Consider the following 18142-nt stretch of genomic DNA (forward strand, 5'->3'; position numbering starts at 1 on the left):
CTCGTTAATCTAACCACACTGTCCGATTTCAAAAAGGCTTTACAACGAAAGCAAAACATTAGATTATGTCAGCAGAGTACCCAGCCAGAAATAATCAGACACCCATTTTTCAAGCTAGCATATAATGTCACATAAACCCAAACCACAGCTAAACGCAGCACTAACCTTTGATGATCTTCATCAGATGACACACCTAGGACATTATGTTATACAATGCATGCATGTTTTGTTCAATCAAGTTCATATTTATATAAAAAAACAGCTTTTTACATTAGCATGTGACATTCAGAACTAGCATACCCCCCGCAAACTTCCGGTGAATTTACTAAACATTTACTAAATTACTCACGATAAACGTTCACAAAAAGCTTAACAATTATTTTAAGAATTATAGATACAGAACTCCTCTATGCACTCGATATGTCCGATTTTGAAATAGCTTTTCGGTGAAAGCACATTTTGCAATATTCTAAGTAGATAGCCCGGCATCACAGGGCCAGCTATTTAGACACCCAGCAAGTTTAGCACGCACCAAAGTCAGATTTACTATAAGAAAAATGTTATTACCTTTGGTGTTCTTCGTCAGAATGCACTCCCAGGACTTCTACTTCAATAACAAATGTTGGTTTGGTCCCAAATAATCCATAGTTATATCCAAATAGTGGCGTTTTGTTTGTGCGTTCAAGACACTATCCGAAAGGGTAAATAAGGGTTACGCGCACGACGCATTTCGTGACAAAAAATTTCTAAATATTCCATTACCGTACTTCGAAGCATGTCAACCGCTGTTTAAAATCAATTTTTATGCCATTTTTCTCGTAAAAAAGCGATAATATTCCGACCGGGAATCTGTGTTTAGGTTCAAAGACGATAGAAAATAAAAACATGAGGTCGACTCATGCACGCGCCTCAGCCCATTGTCCTCTGATAGAGCACTTGCCAAAAGCGCTAATGTGTTTCAGCCTGGGGCTGGAAATACATCATTCAGCTTTTTCCCGCCTTCTGAGAGCCTATGGGAGCCGTAGGAAGTGTCACGTTACAGCAAAGATCCTCAGTCTTCAATAAACAGAGTCAAGAAGCTCAAGGAATGGTCGACAGGCCACTTCCTGTAAGGAATCTTCTCAGGTTTTTGCCTGCCATATGAGTTCTGTTATACTCACAGACACCATTTTAGAAACTTTAGGGTGTTTTCTATCCAAAGCCAATAATTATATGCATATTCTAATTACTGGGCAGGAGTAGTAACCAGATTAAATCGGGTACGTTTTTTATCCGGCCGTGCAAATACTGCCCCCTATCCCCAATTAAAGCCAATACCCTGTATCGCTGCTTCCTGCATTTGATTCCTCGCCAGCATGACACCCAAGCCTTACAATCATATTGTAAAATACAGTACATAGAACATCACAGATAAATAGATTATTATTATTATTTAATTATGTTTTTGTGCTACTATGACAAAATGGAAACATATGTTCAGCTCTTCTCACATTTTATATGTGAAACTTGACCATCTAAGATTAGAATGCTGCTACTTCTGCAAACCACAGAGGTACAAGGAAGTGGTAAATGTCTCTGTCTCTATGATGTTAAATGTCTCTATAACAGAGTCTGAGGAAGTGTGTTGGCCTATACTCGGTGTGAAAATGTTTAAGGAGGGTGTTTTTGTGCTCTAAACTTTAGTGCGATAAACAGAAAATGTTACCTTTCTTCATATTTCTATTATCATCCATTTGGAAGAGTAAGTGTGAAATACAGCTGAATGAGTGATAATTACCTCATGGGGTCCTTCTCCTTGTCCCCCTCAGGTCCTTGGACTGTGTTGTCAGTCTGAACAGGCTCAGCAGTTGGTGAGAAAGGGGGTTGTTCGGTGGTTGGAGCTTGGGTTGCTATAAGGTAAAAACAACAATGGTATTATGACTGGTGTATCAGAGACACAGGGTAGACTTAACTATAACAAGATATTGTTGCTAAGCTACAGTATGACCTTCTTGTCTATCTTATTTCAGTTACCCCAACATGTGGATTTTAACTTAGTATTAGCACTGCTGACTTCAAACCAATGGTAGGACCACTAAATATTCCCAAAAGCTTTAAATCAGGTTACTATCAATTTATTTTAGATGATCAGCCAGCAAGACTGGATAAAACCAGGTTAATACTTAATTCTACAGTATCTGATCGCTCTCTACTCACTGGTCATAGTGGAGGTACTTTGTGTGGTAGTTTTTGTCGTCTGACAGTGATGTGAACAGTCATCATAAGGTCTCCCACTTCACACCTGTAGCAGCCAGTGTTCTCCATCTTCAGTCCACTCATAGTCACCGTTAAGACGTTTCCTCTGGTGGCATCAGTGGTCTGCTGTCTGGTCACTATAGTCGCAGAATTCCTCTCCACACAGGAACCATTGACACCAATCCTGCACCACCACTTCCTATTTCCAGTGTCACTATAGTAACATTTTACAATGACACTACCTCCTTCAACTCCAGTCACCTCCTGTTGGTCCACATAGAGTTTTGGAGTACCTGAACACAGAGGTACAGACATCAAAGAAGGTCCTGAGTGATCAAGTGTTTTTTTGTAACAACTGACCACGAATATCATAATGATGATATGATGGATAGAGAACAGAAAGTAAACATATACCAACATTCCTCATTTCAACTTCAACAATAATAGTGATAGCAGTAATCGAAACCAGAACACCAGTCATGTAATCATATTGAAGAGTTGCAGGGATCTTACCAGTAGTGACAAATAGTTGGATTCTTTCTATCATGACATATGATCCACCATTGATCTCCACAGCACACCAGTAATGTCCAGAGTCCACTGGCTCCAGATCAGTCATGGTCACAGTGAAGGTTTGCTTGTTGATGCCATCAGAGATTGACCACGGCAGACCACGACTGCACCTCAAACAACAACCCCACAAAAACAACCACAAACCTAAAGGGAGGGAAGGGAGGGTGGCCACCGTCTACGACGGTTTCTGTACAGCACCCTAGCCCTTCCTCCAATCCTCCAGCTACGGCAGTGGCTCTGGCTCTGGGCGTAGCCCCCGTTCTGCACTGCCGACCACCGCTGGAGGCTCTGGGCTGCAGACCGCCGCTGAAGACTCTGGGCTGCCGACCGTCGCTGAAGACTCTGGCCTGCCGACCGTCGCTGAAGACTCTGGGCTGCCGACCGTCGCTGAAGACTCTGGGATGCCGACCGTCGCTGAAGACTCTGGGATGCCGACCGTCGCTGAAGACTCTGGGCTGCAGACCGTCGCTGAAGACTCTGGGCTGCCGACCGTCGCTGAAGACTCTGGGATGCCGACCGTCGCTGAAGACTCTGGGATGCCGACCGTCGCTGAAGACTCTGGGCTGCAGACCGTCGCTGAAGACTCTGGGCTGCAGACCGTCGCTGAAGACTCTGGGCTGCAGACCGTCGCTGAAGACTCTGGGCTGCAGACCGTCGCTGAAGACTCTGGGCTGCAGACCGTCGCTGAAGACTCCGGGCTGCAGACCATCGCTGGAGGTTCCGGGCTGCAGACCGTCGCTGGAGGGTCCGGGCTGCAGACCGTCGCTGGAGGCCTTGGGCTGCAGACCGTCGCTGGAGGCCCGGGGCTGAAGGGCATCGCTGGAGGCTCTGGGTTGAGGGGCGTTGCTGATGGCTCCGGGCTGAGGAGCTTTGATGGAGGCTCCGGGCTGAGGAGCGTCGCTGGAGGCCCCGGGCTGAGGAGCGTCAATGGAGGCTCCGGGCTGAGGAGCGTCGCTGGAGGCTCCGGGCTGAGTAGCGTCGCTGGAGGTTCCTTGCCATGGATCATCACTACTGGTTCCGCGCCATGGATCATCACTGGAGGCTTTGTGCCATGGTTCATCACTGGAGGCTCCGGGCCATGGGTTATCACTGGAGGCTTTGTGCCATGGATCATCCCTACAGGCTCCGGGCCATGGATCATCACTGGAGGCTTCGTGCCATGGATCATCCCTACAGGCTCCGGGCCATGGATCATCACTGGAGGCTCGTGCCATGGATTAACCCTACAGGCTCTGGGCCATGGATCATCACTGGAGGCTTCATGCCCTGGATTATTGCTGGAGGCTTCAGACCGTTGATCATTGCTGGAGGCTTCCTACGGGGAGCTGGAACCGGTCTCACCAGACTGGGGAGACGCACAGGAGACTGGGTGCGCAGAGCAGGCACAGGGCACACTGGACCGTGGAGGCGCACCGGAGGTCTGGAGCTCAGGGCTGGCACACTCCGTCCTGGCTGGATGGTCACTGTAGCCCGGCACGGGCGGAGCGCTGGCACAGGGCGAACTGGGCTGTGCTGGGAAATGAGGGTTGCCGTGCATAGAGCAGGCACAGGATAAACTGGGCCGAGGAGACGCACTGGCGGCCAGATGCGCTGAGCAGGCACACTCCTTCCTAGCTGAGTGCCAACTCTAGCACGGCAATGCTGCGGAGTCCATACCGACCGCACCGGACTGTGCGTGCGGATGGGCGAGATAGTGGGCACTACACCATAATGCATTTCTCGCCCCTCTGCACGCTCGCTCCGCAGTGCCCTTTCCGCCAGCACCATTTCCCGGAATCTCGCGTTGAACTCGGCGCTTGACTCCTTTCTATTTTCGAGTCATTGCTAATAGATCACACAGTGACAAAGGATTCATTTTGCACTTCCTATGGCTTCCACTGGATGTCAACGAGCTTTATAAAGTTGTTTGAAGCGTCTATGATGAACAGAGACCGGATGACAAGGAAGGGAAGTTGACGTCCCTGGGATGTCGTCACTTCATTATTGCGCGCACATGCGCGTTCATGTGAGGCGAGACATTTTTCAAAATGTTTTTCAAGACACAGGAGAGGTCGGGTTGAAATATTACTGATGTTTCACGTTAAAAATGGCCCTAAAGATTGATGCTAAACAACGTTTGACATGTTTAAACGAACGTAAATATATATATTTTTTAACTTTTCATCGTGACTCCCCCCCCCCGCCCTACATTTTGAGGAGCCTACTGAACGCGCTAACAACATGGAACAACTTGGAGTTATTTGGACATAAATTATGAACTTTATCGAAAGAAACCACATTTGTTGTGGACCTGGGATACCTGGAAGTGCCTTCTGATGAAGATAATCAAAGGTTTATTGCAAAGTGTGATTTCCCAGTAAAGTTATTTTGAAATCTGGCAATGCGGTAGCATTTATGAAATGTTAATCTATAATTCTTTGAATGACAATATTATAATTTACCAATGTTTTCGAATAGTAATTTTGTAAATTGTAACGCTGATTCACCGGAAGCATTTGAGGGGAAAAAAATTCTGAATTTCACCGCCACTGTAAAATGCTGTTTTTGGATATAAATAGGAACTTGATGGAACAAAAAATGCATGTATTGTATAACATAATGTCCTAGGAGTGTCATCTGATGAAGATTGTCAAAGGTTAGTGCATAATTTTAGCTGGTTTTCTGCTTTTGGTGACGCCTGTCTTTGAATTGACAAAACATTACACACAGCTATTTTCAATGTACTCTCCTAACATAACCTAACTTTATGCTTTCGCCGTAAAGCCTCTTTGAAATCGGACAATGTGGTTGGATTTAGGAGATGTTTATCTTTCAAATGGTGAAAAATAGTTGATTGTTTGAGAAATTGAAATTATTAGATTCTTGCAGATTTGAATTTCCCGCCATGGTATCTTGTCAATAAATCCCGTTAGCGGGATCAGAGCGGGAAGGGGTCCTCTAGAGGTTAAACAAATATATATTTTTTTAAATGCTGATTTCCAAATAGTGTGTTTTAAATAGTTAGTAAACATTTTTTTAAGACCTTTATTTAACCTGTCTGGGCTAGGGGGCAGTATTTTCACATCCGGATGAAAAACGTACCCAATTTAAACAGGTTACTACTCTGGCTCAGAAACTAGAATATGCATTATTAGTGGATTTGGATAGAAAACACTCTGAAGTTTCTAAAACTGTTTGAATGGTGTCTTTGAGTATAACAGAACTCATATGGCAGGCAAAAACCTGAGAAAAATTCAAGCAGGAAGTGGAAAGTGAGAATTGTAGTTCTTCTTTTGATTCTCTATTGAAGCTACAGTGTCTGTGGGGTGACGTTGCACTTCCTAAGGCTTCCATTGGCTGTCAAAAGCCTTCAGAAAGTGGTTTGAGCATTCTCCTGTCACTGGGCAGAGTATAGGAGCTCATTCACTGAGTGGTCTGCCTGGCAACAAAGGGATTGGATATGCGCATTCACGCGAGCACGCCGTTCCTTCTTTTTTTTCTTGAATGAATATGCTATTGTCCGGTTGGAATATTATCACAATTTTATGTTAAAAATACCATAAAGATTGATTTTAAACAGCATTTGACATGCCTCTAAGTACGGTTATGGAACATTTTGACTTTTCGTCTCTCGTTCCGCACTCGCGCGTTATGCTTTTGGATAAGTGATCTGTACGCATGAACAAAACTAAGGTATTTGTACATAAATATGGATTATTTCGAACAAAAACAACATTTCTTGTGGAAGTAGCAGTCCTGGGAGTGCATTCTGACGAAGATCAACAAAGGTAAGAGAATATTTCTAATACTAATTCTGAGTTTAGGTTGCCCCGAACTTGGAGGGTGTCTGAATAGCTCACCGTGATGGCTGAGCTATGTACTCAGAATATTGAAAAATGTGCTCTCTCCGTAAATCTATTTTAAAATCTGACACAGCGGTTGCATCCAGGAGTAGTCCATCTATAATTCTTTAAATAATTGTTATATATTTTACAACGTTTATGATGAGTATTTTTGTAAATTGATGTGCACATTCACCGGACGTTTTGGTGGGAATACATTTTCTGAACATCACACGCCAATGTAAAATGCTGTTTCTGGATATAAATATGAACTTTATCGAACAAAACATACATGTATTGTGTAACATAATGTCCTAGGAGTGTCATCTGATGAAGATCGTCAAAGTTTAGTGCTTCATTTAGCTGTGTTTTGGGTTTTATTGACACATGTCCTTGCTTGGAAAATGGTTGTGTGATTATTTTTGTCTATGTACTCTCTTAACATAATCTAATGTTTTGCTTTCACTGTAAAGCCTTTTTGAAATTGGACAATGTGGTTAGATTAACGAGAAGTGTATGTTTAAAATGGCGTAAAATAGTCGTATGTTTGAGAAAGTTGAATTATGACATTTTGTTGTTTTTGAATTTTCCGCCCTGATATTTCACTGGCTGTGTCCCGCAGGTGGGCCACGTAGCCCATAGAAGTTAATTTATGCTAAATCATTAACAGTTCAAGCATATATCAAACACAACTCAGAAACAATGTATTTGGGCAGAGACAACTTTCTAATAATATCTTAATGGATTGTAAAGTTTATTAACAAAACATGCATTTTTAACATATGAAGCAGACAGAATAGTACAGTAAGACTATGATTCAGTAAATAAGATGAACTATGAAACAAATCATATGTGGTTAACAACACATGGAATAAAAAGTCAAATTAGGTCAGATACGTGGGTAAAAAGTACCATAAATGAATAGTTTCTTGTTTTGTGTGATTTATCACTGAAAAGCAGGTACAACAAGTAAATCTGTCCCTTGGTCTCACCAGAGAGACCTGTCTGGTTTCTACTTATCTCTGTTTCACCACAGAGTCAGTTTGCCCTGAACTTCACAACAGCAATGATGGTGCACAGGAGGAAGAGCACTGCATTACCAATTTTTGGCAGGTAGAAGAATGTTCTCTCCCATCTGTAGAATTAAAACATTTAGAACATATTCCTCTGTAAATTGCTGCAATACAAGGACCAATTTAAAGGGGAATTGTAAAGGGAAGACCACATTTTTCTAAAGGCAGTGTATATTTAAGCACTAAGGCCTGAGGGGGTGTGATATATGGCCAATATACCACAGCTAAGGGCTGTTCTTATGCATGCGTGGATTGCCTGCATACAGCAATTAGCCATGATCTATTGACCATATACCACAATCCCCTGAGGTGCCTTACTGCTATTTTAAACTGTTTACAAATATAATTAGAGCAGTAAAAATAAATGTTTTGTCATACCAGTGGTATACGGTCTGATATACCATAGCTGTCAGCCAATCAGCATTCAGGGCTCAAACCACCCAGTGTATATTTAACAGTATGCACCGACAGTGATGCTTTAGACTCCACAGGATCTTTAATGAGTGTGGATCATTGAAGGTGGTGAAGAGGACACCATCTATCACCACCACCAACATGCCCAGAGGAATCAGTAGGACTTTTAGATGTATGGAACTGAAGGTGAAAGTCCAATAAATGTAAATTAAAGTCCATGAAAACATCACGGATGAATATACACTGCTCAAAAAAATAAAGGGAACACTTAAACAACACAATGTAACTCCAAGTCAATCACACTTCTGTGAAATCAAACTGTCCACTTAGGAAGCAACACTGATTGACAATAAAATTCACATGCTGTTGTGCAAGTGGAATAGACAACAGGTGGAAATTATAAGCACTTAGCAAGACACCCCCAATAAAGGAGTGGGTCTGCAGGTGGGGACCACAGACCAATTCTCAGTTCCTATGCTTCCTGGCTGATGTTTTGGTCACTTTTGAATGCTGGCGGTGCTTTCACTCTAGTGGTAGCATGAGACGGAGTCTACAACCCACACAAGTGGCTCAGGTAGTGCAGCTCATCCAGGATGGCACATCAATGCGAGCTGTGGCAAGAAGGTTTGCTGTGTCTGTCAGCGTAGTGTCCAGAGCATGGAGGCGCTACCAGGAGACAGGCCAGTACATCAGGAGACGTGGAGGAGGCCGTAGGAGGGCAACAACCCAGCAGCAGGACCGCTACCTCCGCCTTTGTGCAAGGAGGAGCAGGAGAAGCACTGCCAGAGCCATGCAAAATGACCTCCAGCAGGCCACAAATGTGCATGTGTCTGCTCAAACGGTCAGAAACAGACTCCATGAGGGTGGTATGAGGGCCCGACGTCCACAGGTGGGGGTTGTGCTTACAGCCCAACACCGTGCAGGACGTTTGGCATTTGCCAGAGAACACCAAGATTGGCAAATTCGCCACTGGCGCCCTGTGGTCTTCTGCTGCCTGCAACATCCTCCAGCATGACCGGTTTGGCGGTGGGTCAGTCATGGTGTGGGGTCGCATTTCTTTGGGGGGCCGCACAGCCCTCCATGTGCTCGCCAGAGGTAGCCTGACTGCCATTAGGTACCGAGATGAGATCCTCAGACCCCTTGTGAGACCATATGCTGGTGCGGTTGGCCCTGGGTTCCTCCTAATGCAAGACAATGCTAAACCTCATGTGGCTGGAGTGTGTCAGCAGTTCCTGCAAGAGGAAGGCATTGATGCTATGGACTGGCCCGCCCATTCCCCAGACCTGAATCCAATTGAGCACATCTGGGACATCATGACTCGCTCCATCCACCAACGCCACGTTGCACCACAGACTGTCCAGGAGTTGGCGGATGCTTTAGTCCAGGTCTGGGAGGAGATTCCTCAGGAGACCATCCGCCACCTCATCAGGAGCATGCCCAGGCGTTGTTGGGAGGTCATACAGGCACGTGGAGGCCACACACACTACTGAGCCTCATTTTGACTTGTTTTAAGGACATTACATCAAAGTTGGATCAGCCTGTAGTGTGGTTTTCCACTTTAATGTTGAGTGTGACTCTAACTCCAGACCTCCATGGGTTGATAAATTGGATTTCCATTCATTATTTTTGTGTGATTTTGTTGTCAGCACATTCAACTATGTAAAGAAAAAAGTATTGAATAAGATTATTTCTTTCGTTCAGATCTAGGATGTGTTGTTTAAGTGTTCCTTTATTTTTTTGAGCAGTATATTTGTTTGTGCTGCTACGACAAAATGGAAATATTTGTTCAGCTCTTCACACCTTTTATGTGTGAAACTTGACCATCTAAGATTAGAATGCTGATACTTCTACAACCACAGAGATATGAGGAAGTGGTAAATGTCTCTAACAGTGTCTTGGCCTATACTCAGTGTGAAAACATTTCAGGAGGGTGTATTTGTGCTCTAAACTCCAGTGCGATAAACAGAAAACGTTACCTTTCATCATATTTCTATTATCATCCATTTGGAAGAGTAAGTATGAAATACAGCTGAATGAGTGATAATTACCTCATGGGGTCCTTCTCCTTGTCCCCCTCAGGTCCTTGGACTGTGTTGTCAGTCTGAACAGGCTCAGCAGTTGGAGAGAAAGAGGATTGTTCAGTGGTTGGAGCTTGGGTTGCTGTGAGGTAAAAACAACAATGGTATTATGACTGGTGTACCAGAGAGACACAGGGTAGATTGAACAGGTACAAGACATTGTGGCTAAGATATGACCTTCTTGTCCAGCTTATTTCATTTACTCCAACATGTGGATTTTAATTTAGTACTGTTGAGTTCAAACCAGTGGAAGGACGACTAATTATTTCCAAAAACATTTAATCTGGTTACAATGCAATTTGTTTCAGATGATCAGCAGACTGGATAAAACCAGGTTAATACTTAATTCTACAGTATCTGATTGCTCTCTACTCACTGGTCATAGTGGTGGTACTTTGTGTGGTGGTTTGTTGTCTGACAGTGATGTGAACAGGCATTATAAGGTCTCCCACTTCACACCTGTACCAGCCAGTGTTCTCCATCTTCAGTCCACTCATAGTCACCGTTAAGACGTTTCCTCTGGTGGCATCAGTGATCTGCTGTAGGGTCACTGATGTTCCATCTATCGTCCCATAATCCCCCTCCACACAGGAACCATTGACACCAATCCTGCACCACCACTTCCTATTTCCAGTGTTACTATAGTAACACTTTACAATGACAGTCCCTCTTTCAACTCCTGTCACCTCCTGTTGGTCCACATAGAGTTCTGGAGTACCTGAACACAGAGGTACAGACACCAAAGAAGGTCCTGAGTGATCAAGTGTTTTTTTGTAACAACTGACCACAAATATCATAATGATGATATGATGTATAGAGAACAGAAAGTAGACATATACCAACATTCCTCATGTTCACTTGAACAATAATAGTGATATCAGTAAATGTAACCAGAACACCAGTCATGTAATCATATGGAAGAGTTGCAGGGATCTTACCTGGTATGACAGATAGGTGGAACCATTCTGCCCTGATATCTTGTCCACCATTGACCTCTACAGCACAATAGTAACGTCCAGAGTCCTCTGGCTCCAGCTCAGTGATTGTCACAGTCATGGTTAGCTGGTTAATGTCATCAGAGACTGAGGCCTTAGATGTGCTCTTAGGAGGTTTAGCGTGTACAACAGGGGAGCAACTATCAAAATGATCTCCTTTACATAAGTATTTAAAATGTTTGATATAATAATGATGATAGGGACATGAGATGGTGATGGAGCCTCCTGTCTTCACAGACACACGATAAGCACCTGTAGACACAACAAAAGAAATCACAGATTTGAATTCAAGCAAATTCTCACAGCAGAAAAGACATTTCATCTGGACTATAACACACATAATACAGAAAGTGTTATTGATAGGACAAGCTACTGCTCCTGTCTTCAGAGTTTCGGCATGTGTCCAGTCCCAGTCCCTGACCTCAACATCAGCACTTCATAGAAACATGTTACCCTTTCATTTTTTAAATTTTTAGTGCAGGCCTCCTTGCTCGCACACACTTTTTCAGTTCTGCCCACAAATGTTCTATGGGATTGAGGTCAGGGCTTTGTGATGGCCACTACAATACCTTGACTTTGTTGTCCTTGAGACATTTTGCCACAACTTTGGAATTATGCTTGGCGTCATTGTCCATTTGGAAGACCCATTTGCGACCAAGCTTAAAGTTCCTGACTGATGTCTTGAGATGTTGCTTCAATATATCCACATAATTTTCCTACCTCATGATGCCATCTATTTTGTGAAGTGCACCAGCCCCTCCTGCAGCAAAGTACCCCCACAACATGATGCTGCCACCCCCGTGCTTCATGGTTGGGATGGTGTTCTTCGGCTTGCAAGCATCCCCCATTTTCCTCCAAACAGAAACGACGGTCATTATGGCCAAACAGTTCTATTTTTGTTTCATCAGACCAGAGGACATTTCTCCAAAGTGTATGATCTTTGTCTCCATGTGCAGTTGCAAACCATAGTCTGGCTTTTTTATGGAAGTTTTGGAGCAGTGGCTTCTTCCTTGCTGAGTGGCCTTTCAGGTTATGTCGATATAGAACTCGTTTTACTGTGGATATAGATACTTTTGTACCTGTTTCCTCCAGCATCTTCACAAGGTCCTTTGCTGTTGTTCTGGGATTGAGTTGCACTTTTCGCACCTAAGTACGTTCAACTCTTGGAGACAGAACTTCTTCCTGATGTAACAATGCCTCTCTATGGAGGGGGGTGTGTGGAATCAGGAGCAGGAGAGTAGAAGGGTTCCTGGAAAATCCACCGTTTATTTTGGCAGATCCAAAAAACACCACAACACATACAGGGGAGAAATCTCAACTCCGTTATGCCACAAGCAAAATGTACACGGTAAACACATACCGTACAAACAACAAACAATGCCCGTGGTGCAGGCACGCACCCCTTACATGTTGCCTACAGCAAAATAATCTCGCACACAGCCTAACCTGCAGCGGGGAAATATAAACCCACCGAAATCAAAAAAACAAGACACAGGTGTGTAAAACCAGACAGAACTAAATGAAAAGGAAAATGGGATCGGTGGCAGCTAGTAGGCCGGTGACGACGACCGCCGAGCACCGCCCGAACAGGGAGAGGAGCCACCTTCGGTGGAAGTCATGACACCTGAGCGGTATGACGGCTGCGTGGTCCCATAGTATTTATACTTGCGTACTATTGTTTGTACAGATGAACGTGGTACCTTCAGGCGTTTGGAAATTGCTCCCAAGGATGAACCAGACGTGGAGGTCTACAATTTTTTTTCTGAGGTCTTGGCTGATTTCTTTTGATTTTCCCATGATGTCAAGCAAAGAGGCACCGAGTTTGAAGGTAGGCCTCGAAATACATCCACAGGTACACCTCCAATTGACTCAAATTATGTCTATTAGGCTATTAGAAGCTTCTAAAGCCATGACATTTTCTGGAATTTTCCAAGCTGTTTAAAGGCACAGTCAACTTAGTGTATGTAAACTTCTGACACACTGGAATTGTAATACAGTGAATTATAAGTGAAATAATCTGTCTGTAAACAATTGTTGCTAAAATTACTTGTGTCATGCACAAAGTAGATGTCCTAAACGACTTGCCAAAACTATAGTTTGTTAACAAGAAATTTGTGGAGTGGTTGAAAAACAAGTTTTAATGACTCCAACCAAAGTGTATGTAAACTTCAACAGTAACTTTGTTAGTACAGCTTTTCTCCCATTACAAATGCACTGTATGTGAAGAATGTACATGTAAAGTATTCAGACCCCTTGACTTTTTTCACATTTTTTGGTACTCTTCCCAGATCTGTGTCTCGACACAATCCTGTCTCGGAGCTCTACGGACAATTTCTTCGACCTCATGGCTTGGTTTTTGCTCTGACATGCACTGTCAACTGTGGGACCTTATATAGACAGGTGTGTACCTTTCCAAATAATGTCCAATCATATGAATTTACCACAGGTGGACTCCAATCAAGTTATAGAAACATCTCAAGGATGTTCAATGGAAACAGGATGCACCTGAGTTCAATCTCGACTCTCATAGCAAAGGGTCTGGATACTTATGTAAATAAGGTCATACATTTGCAAAAATTTCTAAAATCCTATTTTTGCTTTGTCATTATGGGGTATTGTGTGTAGATTGCAGAGAAAAATATATTGAATAAATTTTAGAATAAGGCTGTAACCTAACAAAATGTGGAAAGAGTCAAGGGATCTGAATACTTCCTAAGGCACTGTTTATCTGACCAAATTATGAAAGACAAGAATTGTCATTTTGAATTCAGTAAAGTGAGTGTGGAAGAGGTGAAAAAAATGATTGTTGTCTATCAACAATGACAAACCACCAGGTTCTGAAAACTTGGATGGAAAATTACTGAGGATAATAGCGGACGATATTGCAACTCCTATTTGACACATCTTCAATTTAAACCTACTACAAAGTGTGGGCCCCCAGGCCTGGAGGGAAGCAAAAGTAATTCCTCTACCTAAGAATAGTAAAGCCCCCTTTACTGGCTCAAATAATAGAGCAATTAGTCTGTTACCAACCCTTAGTAAACTTCTGGAAAAAATTGTGTTTGACCAGATACAATGCTAATTTACATTAAACAAACAGACAACAGACTTTCTGAAGGACATTCAACAAGCACTTCAAATCAAATGTTAATAGTCATACGCCCTGAATACAGCACGCCCTGAACACAGTGAAATGCTTACTTACAAGCCCTTAACCAACAATGCAGTTTTAAGAAAATACCAAAAAAAGTAAGAGATAAGAATAACACATAATTAAAGACAAGCAGTAAAAAAACAATAGCGGGGCTATATACTGGGGGTACCGGTACAGAGGCAAAGTGCGGTGGCACCGGTTTTGAGGTAATTGAGGTAACATGTACATTAAAGGGACTATGCATACATAATAACAGAGAGCAGCAGCAGCGTAGAAGGCGCCGGGGGGGGCCTGTTAAGTAGTCTTATGGCTTTTGGGTAGAAGCTGTTAAGAAGATTCTTGGACCTAGATTTGGCGCTCCGGTACCGCTTGCCGTACTATATCAGAGAGAACAGTCTATGACTAGGGTGGCTGGGGTCTTTGACAAATTTTAGGGCCTTCTCTGACACCGCCTGGTATATAGGTCCTGGATGGCAGGAAGCTTGGCCCGGGTGATGTACTGGGCCGTACGCACTGCCCTCTGTAGTGCCTTGCGGTCGGAGGCTGAGCAGTTGCCATACCAGGCAGTAATGCAACCTCTCGATGGTGCAGCTGTAAAACCTTTTGAGGATCTGAGGACCCATGCCAAATTTTTTCAGTCTCCTGAAGGGGAATAGGTTTTGTCGTGCCCTCTTCACAGCTGTCTTGGTGTGCTTGGACCATGACCATGTTAGTTTGTTGGTGATGTGGACGCCAAGGAACTTGAAGTTCTCAACCTACTCCACTACAGCCTCGTTGATGAGAATGAGGGTGTGATCGATCCTCCTTTTCCTGTAGTCCACATTCATCTCCTTTGTCTTGATCACATTGAGGGAGAGGTTGTTGTCATTACACCAAACGGTCAGGTCTCTGACATCCTCCCTATAGGCTGTCTCACCGTTGTGGGTGATCAGGCCTACCACTGTTGTGTCATCGGAAAACTTAATGATGGCGTTGGAGTCGTGCCTGACCGTGCAGTCATGAGTGAACAGAGAGTACAGGAGGGGACTGTGCCCCTTAGGGGCCCCTGTCTTGAGGATCAACGTGGCGGATTAGTTGTTACCTACCCTTACCACCTGGGGCCGGCCAGTCAGGAAGTCCAGGATCCAGTTGCAGAGGGTGGGGTTTAGTTCCAGGGTCCTTAGCTTAGTGATGAGCTTTGAGGGCACTATGGTGTTGAAAGCTGAGCTGTAATCAATAGCATTCTCACATAGGTGTCCCTTTAGTCCACGTGTGAAAGGGCAGTGTGGAGTGCAATATAGATTCCATCATCTGTGAATATGTTGGTGCGGTATGCAAATTGGAGTGGGTCTAGGGTTTCTGGGATAATGGTGTTGATGTGAGCAATGACCAGCCTTTCAAAGCATTTCATGGCTACAGACGTGAGAGCTACAGGTCGGTAGTCATTTAGGCAGGTTACCTTAGTGTTCTTGGGCACAGGGACTATGGTGGTCTGCTTGAAACATGTTGGTATTACAGACTCAGAAAGGGAGAGGTTGAAAATGTCAGTGAAGACACTTGCTAGTTGGTCAGCAAATGCTCGGAGTACACGTCCTGGTAATCCGTCTGGTCCTGCAGCCTTGCGAATGTTGACCTGTTTAAAGGTCTTACTCACATCGGCTGCGGAGAGTGTGATCACACAGTCTTCCAAAACAGCTGATGCTCTCATGCATGTTTCAGTTAGTCGGTTAGTCGGAGGGCATAGCAGGATTTCTTATAAGCTTCCGGGTTAGAGTCCCGCTCCTTGAAAGCGGCAGCTCTACCCTTTAGCTCAGTGCGAATGTTGCCTGAAATCCATGGCTTCTGGTTGGGGTATGTACGTACAGTCACTGTGGGGACGGCTTCCTCGATGCACTTATTGATTAAGCCAGTGATTGATGTGGTGTACTCCTCAATGCCATCGGAAGAATCCTGGAACATATTCCAGTCTGTGCTAGCAAAACAGTCCTGTAGCGTAGCGTCTGCTTCATCTAACCACTTTTTTATAGACCGAGTCACTGGTGCTTCCTGCTTTAATTTTAGCTTGTAAGCAGGAATCAGGAGGATAGAATTATGGTCAGATTTGCCAAATGGAAGGTGTGGGAGAGCTTGTACGCGTCTCTGTGTGTGGAGTAAAGGTAGTTTACAGTTTTTTTCCCTCTGCTTGCACATTTAACATGCTGATAGAAATTAGGTAAAACTGATTTAAGTTTCCCTGCATTTAATGTCCCCGGACACTAGGAGCGCCGCCTCTGGATGAACATTTTCCTGTTTGCTTATGGCGGTATATAGCTCATTGAGTGTGGCTTTAGTGCCAGCATCGGTCTGTGGTGGTGTCACATCCTGACCAGCTGAGGGAGTAAGTGTATACGTTTTGGTCAGGGCGTGGCAGAAGGAGTTGTGTTTTGTATGTTCTGTCTAGGTTGGGTTGTTCTAAGTATAGTTTATTGGGGTGGACTTCCAATTGAAGGGAGGTGTGTGGTGTTTTCTTTGATTGGGAGTCCTATATTAGTAGGGTGTGTTTGTCTGTGTGTTTGTGGGTAATTGTTTGTGAGCACTGCATTGATTGAGCCTGCTACACTGTCTAGTCGTGAGTACTGTTTATTGTTTTGTTTTTTTCCTGTGGATGCCTTTCGCTTTTCCATTAAAAGAATGAGTATCCACATACCCGCTGCATTTTGGTCTTCCCTTCAACACCACGACGAAATCCATGACATGTTTTGTTTTTTTCCTGTGGATGCCTTTCGTTTTTCCATTAAAAGAATGAGTATCCACATACCTGCTGCATTTTGGTCTTCCCTTCAACACCACGACGAAATCCATGACAGGTGGTATGTAGACAGTGTAGTGGAAATTTCAGTACTGAGAGAGACTTGGACAATATGTCAAACAATCATCATTATTCAACATCGATTAATTATTGCAATAATGAAACCGTCGACCGCACACTCTAGGTTGTGTTGCCGAGAGCTTAACTGATAATGAAAAAACAGAGATCTTATATAGGCCCTAAATGGTCAGTCTGTCATTTCTACCGTTCCCATAAGCCACCTTGGGCCATTTCTTGGTTATGTGCACGGGATGTTGTTTTACTTCCAACCCGGCTTAGTTTTCCAGATGCCAGGAAGATGAGACAATGAGACATTGTTCTAAACTCTTCCAGGCTATCTCTATCTCAGGTCACACATACCACATCTTGTCTATAGAATGCCAGCTTTTAGATTTTTATCACCAAGTCATTGTCAGCTCAAGCTATCCCTAGCAAAACCCATTTCCTTAACCAGACACCCAGACTAACTGGAGGAAGCTAGAGTGGACACCATAAAAACTCAGCATTAGCAGGCCAGTCTTACTCTTAGTTAAATATATAACTGTTTACTATTAATGTCAAACAAATCAGGTAAGTATGCAATTTTTCCCTGAAAGCAGCTACGAAAAATACTCTCTTGGTAGATAGTGTGGTCTACAGCTTATCATGAGATACTCTACCACAGGCGAGCAGAACCTCGAGACTTCCTTAGATATCATGCACCAGCTGTTGTTTACATATGTGGATAGGCCCCTGCCCCGTGTCTTACCAGAGGCTGCTGTTCTGTCCTGCCGATGCAGTGTGTAACCCTCCAGCTGTATGTTAATCATGTCGTCGTTCAGCCACGACTCGGTGAAACATAAGATATTACAGTTTTTAATGTCACCTTGGTAGGATATACGTGCTTTCAGTTCGTCCCATTTATTTTACAGTGATTGAACGTTAGCTAGCAGGATGGAAGGCAAAAGCAGATTAGCCACTCGTCGCCTGATC

At 43.8% G+C, this 18142-nt stretch overlaps 1 pseudogene; it reads right to left on the bottom strand.

The window, feature by feature from the left end:
* Nucleotides 1-2465: 2465 nt before the first annotated feature.
* The window catches only part of LOC115160047 (uncharacterized), a 92834-nt pseudogene continuing 77157 nt past the window's right edge, over nucleotides 2466-18142 (bottom strand).

The sequence above is a fragment of the Salmo trutta genome, chromosome 23 (genome assembly GCF_901001165.1).
Source record: "Salmo trutta chromosome 23, fSalTru1.1, whole genome shotgun sequence".
Taxonomy (NCBI): Eukaryota; Metazoa; Chordata; class Actinopteri; order Salmoniformes; family Salmonidae; genus Salmo; species Salmo trutta.